At 43.1% G+C, this 13,934-nt stretch overlaps 1 long non-coding RNA gene across 1 annotated transcript in view; it reads left to right on the top strand.

Annotated features, from left to right (window-relative positions):
- The first annotated feature begins 2,344 nt into the window (after window positions 1-2,344).
- The window catches only part of LOC122548682, a 48,415-nt gene continuing 36,825 nt past the window's right edge, over window positions 2,345-13,934 (top strand). The window contains exon 1 of the long non-coding RNA XR_006311307.1: window positions 2,345-2,417. This is a non-coding gene — a long non-coding RNA (uncharacterized LOC122548682). The remainder of the gene's footprint in view (window positions 2,418-13,934) is intronic.

The following is a 13,934-nucleotide window of genomic DNA, read 5'->3' as shown; positions in this document are numbered from 1 at the left end:
ATGGTCTTATCATATGATAGAGCAGGCTGACGGGACCGAATGATACCCCTGTGATCGGTGCATCAGTGGTGGGTGAGTTGTTGGAGTTGATTCTGAAAAATAGGATTTACATGCATTTGGAGAGGCAAGAACTGATCAAGGATAGTCAGCATGGATTTGTCAGAGAGAAATCATGTCTCATTAATTTGATTGAGATTTTTGAGCAAGTAATCAAAAAGATTGATGAGGGCAGAGCAGTAGATATTGTTTACATGGACTTTAGTAAAGCATTTGGCAAGGTTTTTCATGGTAGACTGATGGGAAAGTTAGATCACATGGGATTCAGGAAGAGCTTACCAATTGGGTACAAAATTGGCTTGACAACAGGAGACAGAGGGTGGAGCTGGCGGGCTATTTATCATAGGGATTGGTACTAGGTCTACTTTTGTTTATCATTTACATAAATGGTTTGGGTGAGAATTAAGGAGGTATGGTTAGTAATTTTGAGGATGACATCAAAATTAGTGCTATAGTGAGCAGTGAAGAAGGTTATCTAAAATTACAAAGAGATCTTGATCAATTAGCTCAATGAGCTAAGGAGTGGCAGAGCTGAAAATGTGTTGCTGGAAAAGCGCAGCAAATCAGGCAGCATCCAGGGAACAGGAGAATCGCGTTTCGGGCATAAGCCCTTCTTCAGGAATCAGCCTCCTTCTTAAGGAGTGGCAGATGGAGTTTAATTTTGATAAACGCAAGGTATTGCATTTTGTTAATACAAATCAGGGAAGGACTTACACAATTATTGGTCGGGGCCAAGGTAGTACTCAGGAACAGACAGACTGAGAGGTTCAGGTACGCAATCTTTGAAATTTGCGTCACATGTAGGCAGGGTGATTAAGAAGGCATTTAGCATACTTGCTTCATTGCTCAGAGCTTTAAGTATTAGAGTTGAGACATCATGTTGAGGTTGTACAGGACATTGGTGAGGCCACTTCTGGAGAACTATTTCCAGTTCTTGTTGCCCTGCCATAGTAAGGATATTATTAAATTGGAAAGGGTTCAGAAAATATTTACTGGGGTGTTGTTGGGAATAGAGGGTTTGAGTTATAAAGGTAGGCTGGATAGGTTGGGACTTTTTTCACCGGAGCGTAAGAGATTGAGGGGTGACTTTCTCGAGGTTTATAAAATCATGAGGGGCGTAGGTATAGTTAATAGCATGGGTGTTTTCTCTAGTGTGAGGGAGTTCAAAACTAGTGGATATATTTTTAAGGTGAGAATTGAAAGATTTAAAAAGGACGTGAGTGGCAACCTTTTTACATAGAGAGTGTTTCATGTGTGGAATGATCTGCCAGAGGAAGTGATGGATGCAGGTGCAGTTACAACATTTAAAAGACATTTGGATAAGTAAATGAATAGGAAAGGTTTGGAGGGAATTTGGGCCAAATGCAGGCAAGTGGGACTGATTTGGTTTGGGAAAATGGGCGGTATGTACTAGTTGGACTGAAGCATCTGTTTCCATGTTGTATATCTCTATGATTCTTTGACATTCTCCTCCTAACTTATAAGTTCATATGACTCAGGGACAGCGTCACTACCAGTCAACTCACTTAATGAGCAAGGCCTACTATCCTGCTACCGCATGTCACTAACCTTATTTTGAACTTATATTGTGTAGAATCATAGAGTTGCCCAACGTGGAAACAGACCATTCGGTCCAACTTGTCTATGCTGACCTGGTATCCAAAATTAATCTGGTATCATTGGCCAGCATTTAGCCTGTATCTCTCTGAAACTTTTCTATTCATATACCCATCCTGATGCCTTTTAAATGCTGTAATTGTACCAGCCTCCACCACTTCCTCTGGCAGCTCATTCCATACACGCACTATCCTCTGCCTGAACAAGTTGCCTCTTAAGTCCTTGTTAAATCTTTCCCTTCTCACCTTAAACCTATGCCCTCTATTAACTTTCGCAAAATAAAACACGTCCTTTGTAGAGGAGAAATTGATTAATGCTTCTATGAATTCTCTTATTTAGTTGTGCATTTTCTGAGACTTCCTTTTCCGAGCCGAGGAATGGTGTCACCAGACACAGCGAGCCACTGTCGCCTGAATGCCTTCAATTAACTGACCATAAACTGGATGTTAAACTGGGATTGCCCACTCAGCGTGACTCAGTCTCCCATCTGGCACCAAGCCTAAGCAATGTAGGGAGCAGGGAGGCTTATTTAGAACTTTGTGCACCTCAGCTGTGCTCCTGGATATACATAATACTTGTGTAATGTTGCACAAAATATAATGATGCAAGACTCCTGCCATTACACATCAATCCTCTCCATTAAATCATGCTTTAGTTGTGAAAAGGTTACGCAGAAACTGAGTGGGAACATGGGAAGCAGCATTATCCTGAGCAGCTCAGTGCCAAAGCTGATCAACAGAGCAGTGAGTTGGCACAGTCTAAACTTCTCTGTTTGCATAAGTTATGGCTTTTACTGGTAGTTCACCACCAGTGCTTGCTTTGGCTTGAAATGCTGGTATTTTCAGGAAGTCTAGCAATGCTCGGAACACATCAGTTGGAAATGTTTGCCTTCTGGGGACGACTGATTATAATAATTCAATTTGGCATTTATTTTAAAGAAGAAAAGTTCTGTGAATATTTGACTGTGTGGAGGAGCAACTCTGGGTGGAGAGCAATGTTGGCTATGTTGTCAATATTATAGTATACATGAAATACAGGGAGAACTAGCCATCTGGATACAGAACTGGTGCAAAGGTAGAAGATAAAGGGTGGTGGTGAAGGGTTGCTTTTCAGACTGGAGGCCTATGGCCAGTGGTGTGCCGCAAGGATCAGTGCTGGGTCCACTGATTTTTGTCATTCATATTAATGATTTAGATGTGAGCATAGGAGATAGAGCTGGTAAGTTTGCAGATGACACCAAAATTGGAAGTGTAGTGGACAGCAAAGGCGGTTAGCTTGGCGAATTATAGGATCTTGATCAGATTGACTGAGGACTGGCAGATGGAGTTTAATTTAGATAAATGTGAGGCTCTGCATTTTGGAAAGGCAAATCAGGGCAAAACTTATATACTTAATGGTAAGGTCCTGGGAGTGTTGCTGACTAAAGAGACCTTGGAGTGCAAGTTTATAGCTCTTTGAAAGTGGAGTTATGGATAGATAGGATAGTGAAGAAGGCGTTTGGTATGCTTTCCTTTATTGGTCAGAGCATTGAGCATAGGAGTTGGGAGGTCATGTTGCAGCTATACAGGACATTGGTTAGGCCATGTTTGGTATATTGTGTGTAATTCTGGTCTTCCCTCCTCTTGGAAGGATGTTGTGAAGCTTGAAAGAGTTCAGAAAAGATTTACAAGGATGTTGCCAGGGTTGGAGGATTTGAACTATTGGGAGAGGCTGAATAGGCTGGGGGTGTTTTCTCTGGAACATCGGAGGCTGAGGAGTGACCTTATGAAGGTTTATAAAATCATGAGGGGCATGAATAAGATAAATAGACAAAGTATTTTCCCAGGGGTGGGTGAGTCCAGAACTGGAGGGCATAAGTTTAGGGTGAGAGGGAAAAGATTGAAAAGGAACCCAAGGGGCAGCTTTTTCACGCAGAGGGTGGTGGGTGTATGGAATGAAATGAGCTGCCAGAGGAACCGATGAAGGCTGGTACATTTGCAACATTTAAAAGGCATCTGGATGGGTATATGAATAGGAAGGATTTAGAGGGATATGGGCTAAGTGTTGGCAAATGGGACTAGATTAATTTAGAATATGGGGTTGGTATGGACTTGCTGGATTGAAGGGTCTGTTTCCGTGCTGTACATCTCTATGACTCTATGACTCTATACAATGTTTGGAAATAGTTTATAAGTTACTTGTGGGTTCAAGTTCATTACCACGTCTTCACCACATAATGTTGGCTAACACTTTAGAGTAGTACTGAGTGAATGCTGCATTGTCAGAGGCGACATCCTTTAGGGGAGATGTTGAACAAAGGTTCCATTTCCATGTGTCTATTCATTTGGGCACTGAGAGCTGCAATATTGTCAGTGTTATATAATATTACATTATTTGTAAACCTCTTCTGCACTCTCTCCAAGGTGTTCATATTCTTACTAAAGATCCAGATCTGTTCTCAATACTCCAGCTGTGGTCTAACCAGTGTCCTATGTAAGTTCAGCAGAATCTCCTTGCTTCTATACGCTATGTACCTATTAAAGAAGCCTAGAATGCTGTACACATAATTAACTGCTGTTTCTACCTGTTCTGCCACCTTTAATGAACTGTGTATATGTACATCCAGATGTCATTGCTCTTACAGAATCTTTAGAATAATACCTTTAATTTTATTCTGTGTCTCCATGTCCTCCATGTATCAAAATGTAGTACTTCATATTTCTCTGCACTGAACCACACCTCCCCAACCACTCCACCAATGTGTCGGCATTGTGAATGGTGCTGAATATTGTGTGGTCATTGATGATAATCCTTATTTCTTATGATGGAGAGAAAGTCATTGATGAAGCAGCTAGGACATTACTCTGAGGAATTCCTATTGAGATGCCTTAGAGCTGAAATCACTGAAACCCAACAGCCACTACCATTTTGGTTTGTACCTGGTATGACCCAGCAGATTTTTCCCCATGATGTTCATTGATACCTGTCACTAGAACTGCTTAAAGCCATGGAGAAAGCAGTTGCTGTTGTTGAGAGCTGTTGATTTTTGCTGACAGTCATGGTAGTGATTTGTTCCAGACATATTCACCCCAACCTCAGAAGTTATGGAAAATCATCACATTCAGGCAGCTGTTCTTACTGCAATTAGTAAGTGTGGCAACTTGGGAGACTGTTCATGGGATGTTGCGACTCAGCACTTGCCTTAACCACAGACATTGCCAATGCTATTTATTTCCTGTATTCCACATGTAGCATTGTAGCAACTTGAACGCAACCTCCAAGCTGCTACTGCAGTACAGTACTGATGGATTGCTGCATGTTGGAGGTGCAGTCTTTCAGATGAGACATTAAATTGAGGGCCTGTCCACCTTCTCATGTTGATGTAAAAGATTCCGTGCCCACTATTGCGGAGAAGATTATGGAAGTTTTCCCTGGTGTACTTGCAAATATTTATTTCTCAATCAATATCACAAAGACTGAACCTGTACCCCCCACTGCTTCCCTATTTCTGGGAGCTTGCTGCACACACATCAACTACTGTGTTTCTCACATTTCAGGAGTGACAACACTTCAAAATTACTTAATTAACTGTAAAGCGCTTTAGGATGTGCCAAGGCTCTGAAACGTTAGGTCATTTGTTCTGTGTTTAAGTCAAACTGAGAAAGAAAGGAAGGTTAAAAAAGGAAAGTTGGCAAGGGGCAGTGTAAAAAAAAAGTAAGGGTGAGTATATGAGTGACAGTGTCTCTTTAATTAATTACATGGTCTGTAATTATGTCACGCTGAGTCCTTACATCAGCTGCTCTGAGCCCTGTTATCAACATACAGAATCTTCATTAATATCACTGCTTCCTGGGAATACTAGATCATTTAAGCTGTTGCTGTAAGGAATCAGCATCAGCAGGTGCGGTGGCTGTTTGAAGAAGCATTTTAGTCAAAACCATAAAATGGCATTGATGTGCAAAAAGTTTGATTCGTAAACAGTTCAAGGGTTGAGCTTTGCTCTTGGAATATGTCCAATTTTACATTGTTCAGAGGAAGATGAGTTTGATGGTGGTTCGGGAGGGGGGAGAGCATAGGTGTACCTATTGCTTCAACACCTTTGCTCCAAACTACCTGATCTTGTTTCTCCATCCACCATTGCCTCCCTCCATTGTCAACCAGCCATGTGTGCAGTTGTTGACTGTGGGGTCTGCGTAGATTGAATTACTTCTGAATAGAGCTTTTCATCCCATCATCACCATTTCTACCATTGGAGCCTTGCTTAACTTCCTCTCTGGTGCAGCTTATCTGCTGTTAAAACCCTCTTCTGTGCATCTGGCAAATGTCCAGTATATTATTTCAATGCCCTTTTCACTGGCCCCCACCTTCTGACTTCATCCAATACTATGCTGCCAGTCTCTGACATCTAGCCCCAAGTCCCATTCAGCTATCAGCTCTACAATGGCTGTCAGCTCACCAGCACCTTGATTTTAAGATCTTCATGCTGTTCACAAATGCTGCCTCATCTCTCCCACTCCCATCTCTATAACCTCAGACATCTCTGCACTCCTGATCTTGTTTGCATTCTCAATTGTAAATAGCTCCACCCTTGAGTTGATAGCCTTTAGCCATCAAGGCCCTTAACTCTGAGATTTTTAAATAATCATTCATGGGATGTGGACTTAGCTGGGTTGACCAATATCTCTTCACTATTCCTAGTTGCCCTTGAGAAAATGATGGTGGTTGTGGATTGCCTTGTTAAACCTGCTGGACATCTGAGGTAGGTAGACCCACACACTATTCAGGAGACAGTTGCATCATTTTGATCTAGCAACAGTGAAAAAAGGTTGATATATTTCCAAGTCAGGATGGTGAATGGCTTGAGGAGGAACTTGTGTTACCATGTATCTGCTGCCCTTGTCCTTCTAGATGCTAGTCCACCCTGAGTTTGTAAGGTGCTATTTAAGGTTCCTTAATGTATCTTGCAGATGGTGCACACTGCTACTACTGAGTGTCAATGGTGTAGGGAGTGAATGTTTGTGAATGTCTAGCAATTAAGTCCTTCTTTAAGGCACTTTCCTGATGGGAGGAAGAACTGGGTAAACTGAAGCTGTAAGTGGTGGTGATTTTTTTCTTTGACTTCACTCAATGAACTGGTTGGGCTAGCATTTATTGCCAGTTCCTAGTTGTTCCTGAGAAGATGATGGTGAGCTTCCTTCTTGAATTGTTGAAGCCCATGTGCTTTAGGTAGACTCACAATGCTGTTCAGAACGGAATTCCACGATGTTGACCCAGCAACATTGAAAGAATGGCGATATGTTTCCAAGTCACGATGGTGATTGGCTAGGAGGGGAATTCTTAGGTAGTGGTGGTGTTGCGATGTGTTTGCTGCCCTTGTCTTTTTCGTGTTTGTGAGTCTGGAAGATGCTGTCTAAGGAGCCTTTGGTGAATTTCTGCAGTGCATTTTGTAGACAGTACACAGTGCTGCTGTTGAGCATCAGGGAGGGAGAGGATGTTTGAGGATGTCGTGTCAATCAAGTGGAAAATTTTATCCTGGATGGTGTTGAGTGGGGGAAGGGAAGGTGGTTAATGCTGTAGTAGGAGGCTACCAAGAACCTTGGAATGGAGAAACGGACCTTGAAGTGGCCATCCACCTCTGTCTTGTTTCCATTCAAATTGTTGGCTCTTCTGAAAACTTCTTTGGCTTTATGTAACGGTTTCCGTGTGAAGGACCTTTCATTGCTACTGGTGCTGTAATGAGTGCAGTCCATTACGACTTCAAAACGTGCTTCTCCATGAACAGTGGCAGACTTCCATTTCCACTGGGAAACTAGTGCACATGTACTGGGCTCTGAAACAGAAAAATGATTATCGCCTGCTCTATTTAACTAAGGAAGGTATTTCCAACCAGCCCTTTCCTTAATTCCGAGGCATCTTTCAAGATGATCAGGAGAGATCCTTTGGTAACTGTCCTGAAGCTGAATATTGGGTTCAGATATGAATAGGATTATGAAGGTTTGCCTCAAAGAAGATAGGAAATGGGGGTCCATGAGAAAACTGCACTAACAGGTGCAGTTTGGGCACCTGTTAGTGCAGTTGGGCAAGCGACTACTGCTACGAGCAGTCACATGGCTGTCTGTTATGTTTCCATCCTGCAGTAAGGTTCTCACAAACTTTAAGAATATTGCTTCTTATACGTGGTCTACAGGATGGAAACAGGCCCTTCAGCCCAATCTGCCCATGCCACCTAGTTTTCACAATTTAAGCTATTCCCATTTACCTGCGTTGGTCCATATCCCTCAATACCCTTCCCATCATTTACCTGTCTAAATGTTTCTTAAGTGTTAAAATTGTGCTTGCCTCTAGCAGCCCATTCCAGACACTCACCACCCTCTGTGTGAAAAAATTGCCCCTCTGGGCCCTTTTGTACCTCTGCCCTCTCACCTTAAACCTATGCCTTCTAGTATTAGACTTCCATACCATGGGGAGGTGCTGTCAGCTATCTACCTTATCCATGTCTCTCATGATTTTATATACTTTTATATGGTCACCTCTCAGTCTCCTATGCTCCAGGGACGAAAGTCCCAGCCTATCTAATCTGTCATTATAACTCAAACCTTCCAGTCCAGGTAACACCCTAGTAAATCTTTTCTGCATTCTTTCTAGTTTAATAACATCCTTTCTATAGTAGGGTGACCAGAAATGTACACAGTACTCCAAATGTGGCCTCACCAATGTCTTGTACAGCTGCAACAAGATGTTCCAACTCTTATATTCAATACTCTGACTAATGAAAGCTATGATGTGGAGATGCCGGTGTTGGATTGGGGTGGACGAAGTCAGAAGTCACACGACACCAGGTTATAGTCCAGTAGGTTTATTCGAAATCACAGGCTTTCGAAATGCTGCTCCTTTGTCAGGTGAAGGAGTACCTGACATAGGAGCAATGCCCCAAAAGCTTGTGATTTCAAATAAACCTGTTGGACTATAACATGGTGTCGTCTGACTTCTGACGATGAAAGCTACAATGCTAAAAGCCTTTTTCACCACCCTGCCTACCCGTAACTCCATTTTCAAGGAGCCATGAACCTGTACCTCTCCATCTCTTTGTTCTATAACATTCCCCAGGGCCCAACCATTGACTGTGTAAGTCCTGCCCTAGTTTGCCTGATCATTTCTCTAAATTAATCTCCATAAAAATACAAACAAATAAATACTTGACCACATACAAATATACATGTGAATAGGCATGCATGTGTTTATACACACATTCACATACGTATTATGTACATTATCATATTTTATATACAGACACACATATACACACATCCTCAAATACTCAGACACACAGAGATGTGCACATACTCCACTTAGCTATTTCCTTGGAGGAGGTACTGTGGAGAAATGTATTATTTGCCTAAGCTATTTTGGGTGGTTGATTTATTCCTGGTCTAATGCTCTAATTCAGGCTTTGAGGTAAAGCTGCTACATACGCAGCTTCCCACCTCTCTCTGCCGAACCACGGTGTTGCCTGGGAAACAGGGCCATTGGGCTAATGTGACGGTTATCTGCCAGGCTGGGTACATGACGTGTAAAATCCAAGCCATTACAGGGAAATGTGAAGCTTGGCAATTAATGTCAGTGCCCTGGAAACCACTTCCACCCTTTAATTGGCACTTAAGTGTGCTTTGCTTTCCTGCATATTCTATTCCTGGTGCGCAACTTCACTGCACTTAATCTTCCATGCTTACACTCAGCAACACAGAGTATAACCAATGGTGTTTCTTTCCCCATCTCTTTAGATTTCTCCCTGTCCCTCTGCTCCTCAGTTTGAAGGCTTGATTCTTTGCTGTCCTACGACCCTCTGGTACCCACTATGTGTGACCCTCAGGTTTGCATCTAGATATGGGAGCCCACCAAAACTCAGTCTGATACTGTTGTAAGAAGTGATGGGCTAGGTATATCCTAGTTAGCCTCATTTTAATAAGTATCTTTTAATATAAAACACACACACTCTCTCACACATTGAACTAATTCTGCACTGCAAGCCATTTTAGACGTCACAGACAAGAAGAGGTCACAGCTTGGTGTTATCAAAGTCATTACTCACTAACAGTTTGTGGAAATTGATGAGTAATGTACTGGGAATAAAGCCAACTAGTATGCATTGTGGGAACACAAAGATAGGCATGTACAAAATGAGAAAAGGGAACAAAGGCCAAGGCGACAGTTAGTACACAATTGGATGGGACTACATTGGTTTTCTTCAAATAGATACAAGAATAAGAGTAAAGTCACCCTAATCCTGCGCTCTCGTCGCAAGAGGTAATCAGTGGTAATTTAACCTGATGGACACCATAATGATGGCTCAGTGGTTAGCACTACTGCCTCACAGCGCCACAGATCCAGGTTCGATTCCACCTTAGGGCGACTGTCTGTGAGGAGTTTGCCTGCCCTCCCTGTGTCTGCGTGGGTTTTCTCCGGGCACTCCAGTTTCCTCCCAAAGTTAAAGATGTGCAGGTTGGGTGGATTGGCCATGGGAAATTGCCCATTGTGTCCAGGGATGTGAAGGTTAGGTGGATTGGCCATGGGAAATGCAGAGATAGGGTAGGGTTTGGTTGGGATGCTCTTCAGAGGGTCAGTATGGGCTGAATGGCCTGCTTCCACACTGTAGAGGTTCTATGAATTCGGGGGAGAGTGAGATTGAAGAGGTATCACCATCATAGAAACCTCAGCTTGGACTGTTGGTGTCACTCTGTATCGCAATCCAACTGGCCAGCTCCATATAGAAGGAGCATCCTTTGATACAATAACATCATAAACTAACACAATCAAGAATTAACCAGCAATAGGTAGGATGTGTGGATATAACAAGAGGATGCAGTTAGTTTTTTTAAACAGGTACAACACCCGAGAGCACCTCAGTTTTGCTTTAGTTATTGTGAGCAGGCAAGGTGACACATGATACCCAATGAATCTGTTTTAGATTAGGTTAGATTAGATTCCCTACAGTGTGGAAACAGGCCCTTTGGCCAACAACTCCACACTGACCCTCCAAAGAGTAACCCACCCAGACCCATTTCCCTCTGACTAATGCACCTAACACTATGGGCAATTTAACACGGCCAATTCACCTGACATGCACATCTTTGGACTGTGGGAGAAAACTGGAGCACCCGGAGGAAACCCATGCAGACTGCGTGAGTTCACTGTATGTATGAGTCTCAGGGGCACTACAAGCAACAGTTGAGTTGAATTAATGGCAAAATAGATGTTAATTCGATCTCTTGGAATTTCCTCATCATTAAATCTGCTTGAAGAATGAATATGACAATATCCCAGATACTCTGATCAAAGTTGGAAACCCTATTTCTAACATTGATTAGATTAAAATTACCACACTGCACTGGAAAGGGGTTTCTTCTTACAAATCTATCCAGAAGTTCACAAATGCAGCAACAAAGATAGAAACCAGGCTTCCTTTTGCAGCAGTCAGTTGCTTGTTCTTTGATTTGAATGTCTAACAATACGACCAGCCACTTTGACGGTTCCTATGAAAGGGTAAATATGGGCCTTGGATGTAGGATTAGAATCTGGATTAGAGTGGTGCTGGAAAAGCACAGCAGGTCAGGCAGCATCCGAGGAGCAGGAAAATCGACGTTTCGGGCGAAAGCCCTTCGTCAGGAATAGAGGCAGAGTGCCTTTAGAGTGGAGAGATAAAATTTTATCTCTCCACTTTGCAGACTCCCTGCCTCTATTCCTGATGAAGGGCTTTCGCCCGAAACGTCGATTTTCCTGCTCCTCGAATGCTGCCTGACCTGATCTGCTTTTCCAGCACCCCTCTAATCTAGATTCTGGTTTGTAGCATCTGCATCCTTGTTTTTACCTGTAGGATTAGAATGTCAGGTGGGTGGGATGATTAATGTGCCAGGTGGGTTAGAGTGCCAGGTGGGTCAGGTGTCATGGGATGCTAGCTGAGTGAGCGTTCTTATGTCCTGGAAGGATGGGGTGCCAAGTGGATTGGGTGACAAGTAGATGAGGTGGTTAGTGTGCTAGGTTGATGAGCCTGGCAAGGTATAAATGGGTGGGATGCCAGGTGGATATAGCTTGTAAATTAACAACTGGATTGAGTGCCAAAAGGCTGAGATTGGCAAAATGCTCTGTGGGTGGGATGCCAGGTTGATTTGATTTGATTTATTATTGTCAAATGTACTGAAATGCAATGAAAAGTATTGTTTGGCATGCTATCCAGGCAAATCATACCTTGTATAAGTAATCAGGGTAATAGGACAGAATGCAGAATATAGCGTTACAGTTACAGATAAGGTGTTGAGAAAGATCAACTCTAATATGAGAGGTCCATTCAAAAGACTGATAACAGTGGTGAAAAAAGCTGTTCTTAAATCTATTGGTACGTGTTATCAAACGTTTGTATCTTCTGCCTGATGGAAGAGGGTGGAAGAGAATATAACTAGGGAGGGAGTTGTCTTTGGGGATTATGTTGGTTCTTTCCTGAGGCAGCAGGAAGTGTAAATGGTTTTCATGCTGGACTGGGCTGCATTCACAATTCTCTGTAGTTTATTTTGTGGTTTTGGGCAGAGCAGTTGCCAGACCAAACTGCGATGCATTCAGACAGGATGCTTTCTATGGTGGATCTATAAAACTTGGTAGGAGCCATTGTGGATATGATGAAATTCCTTAACTTTCTGAGGAAGCAGGGGCATTGGTGGGCTTTCTTGGCTGTGGCTTTGATGTGGATGGACCAGGATAGATCGTTGGTGATATTTATTCCGAGGAACTTGAAGCTCTCGAACACCTCCACCTCAGCATCATTGACACAGACAGGGGCACGTCCTCCATTCCGTTCCACTACCTGAAGTCGATGACCAGCTCCTTCATTTTGCTGACATTGAGGGAGAGGTTGTTGTCTCACAATGTCACTGAGCCCTCTAACTCTTTCCCGTCCTCTGTCTTGTCATTGTTTAAGTGGTGAGTGTATAAGGAGTATAGTAGGGACCTGCGCATACAGCCTTGCAGGATATCAGTCTTGGGGATTATTGTGGAGGAGTGTTGGCCCCTATTCTTACTGATTACGATCTGCGGGTCAGGAAGTTGAGGCTCCAGTTGCATGGAGGGATGCAGAGTCCTCAGTCTTGGATTTTGGAGATGACGTAGGTTGGAATTATGGTGTTGAAGGTTGAGCTAAGGTCCATAACCTTGTTATCCAGATGTTCCAGGGATGAATGTAGGGCCAGGGAGATGGCATCTGCCATGGACCTGTTACGAAGGTCAGCGAATTGCAGTGGATCAAGACAATCTGGCAGGCTGGAGTTGATGCGTGCCATTACTAAGCTCTTGAAACACTTCATAATGATGGATGTCAGGGCGACTGGGCCGTAGTCATTAAGGCACGCTGCCTGATTTTTCTATAGCACCGGGATGACAGTGACCTGCTTGAAGTAGGTGCGAACCTAAACTCGGAGTAAGGAGTGGTTAAAGATATCTGAATGCACTGCTGGGTACTCTATCCGGGCAGTCACTTTCCGTGGGTTTACTCTCAAGAAGGCCAATCTGACGTCTGTTGTAGTGACTGTGACTGCAGGTACATCAGACACTGTCGGGGCAGTGACACCATTTCACAGAACTTCTTTTCAAAATGAGCACAGAGTGTATTGAGCTCATCGGGGAGGGATGCATTGTTGAAGGGAAGTCCACATTTGAGATGTGGGAGACTTTCAAAGACAGGTTAATGGCAGTGCAGGAAAGGCATGTCCCATTGAAGGTAAAGGATAGGAAGGGCAAGATTCGTGAACCATGGTTGACAGGAGAAATTGTACGACTAGCCAAGAGGAAAAGGGAAGTGTACATAAGGTCTAGGCAGCTAAGAACAGAACGGGCCCTGGAGGAATATCGGAAGAGTAGGACAAGTCTTAAACAAGGAATCAAGCAGACGAAAAGGGGTCATTAAATAGCTTTAACAAGCAAATTTAAGGAAAATCCCAAAGCATTTTATTCTTATATAAGAAGCAAGCGGGTAACTAGAGAAAGGATTGGTCCATTAAAAGATAATGAAGGAAGGCTGTGTGCCGAACCTGAGAGAATGGGTGAGATTCTGAACGATTACTTTGCATCAGTGTTCACTGAGGAGAGGAACATGATGAATCTTGAGATTAGAGATAAAAGTTTGATTAGTCTGGATCATGGTGGCATAAGTATGGAAGATGTGTTGGGTGTGCTAGAGGTTATTAAGGTGGACAAATCCCCAGCACCAGATGGGATCTATCCCAGGTTGCTGAGGGAGG

Source organism: Chiloscyllium plagiosum, chromosome 3 (genome assembly GCF_004010195.1).
Source record: "Chiloscyllium plagiosum isolate BGI_BamShark_2017 chromosome 3, ASM401019v2, whole genome shotgun sequence".
NCBI classification, from domain to species: Eukaryota; Metazoa; Chordata; class Chondrichthyes; order Orectolobiformes; family Hemiscylliidae; genus Chiloscyllium; species Chiloscyllium plagiosum.
Note: the sequence above shows the minus strand (reverse complement) of the source record. Positions and strands in the feature narration are given on the sequence as shown.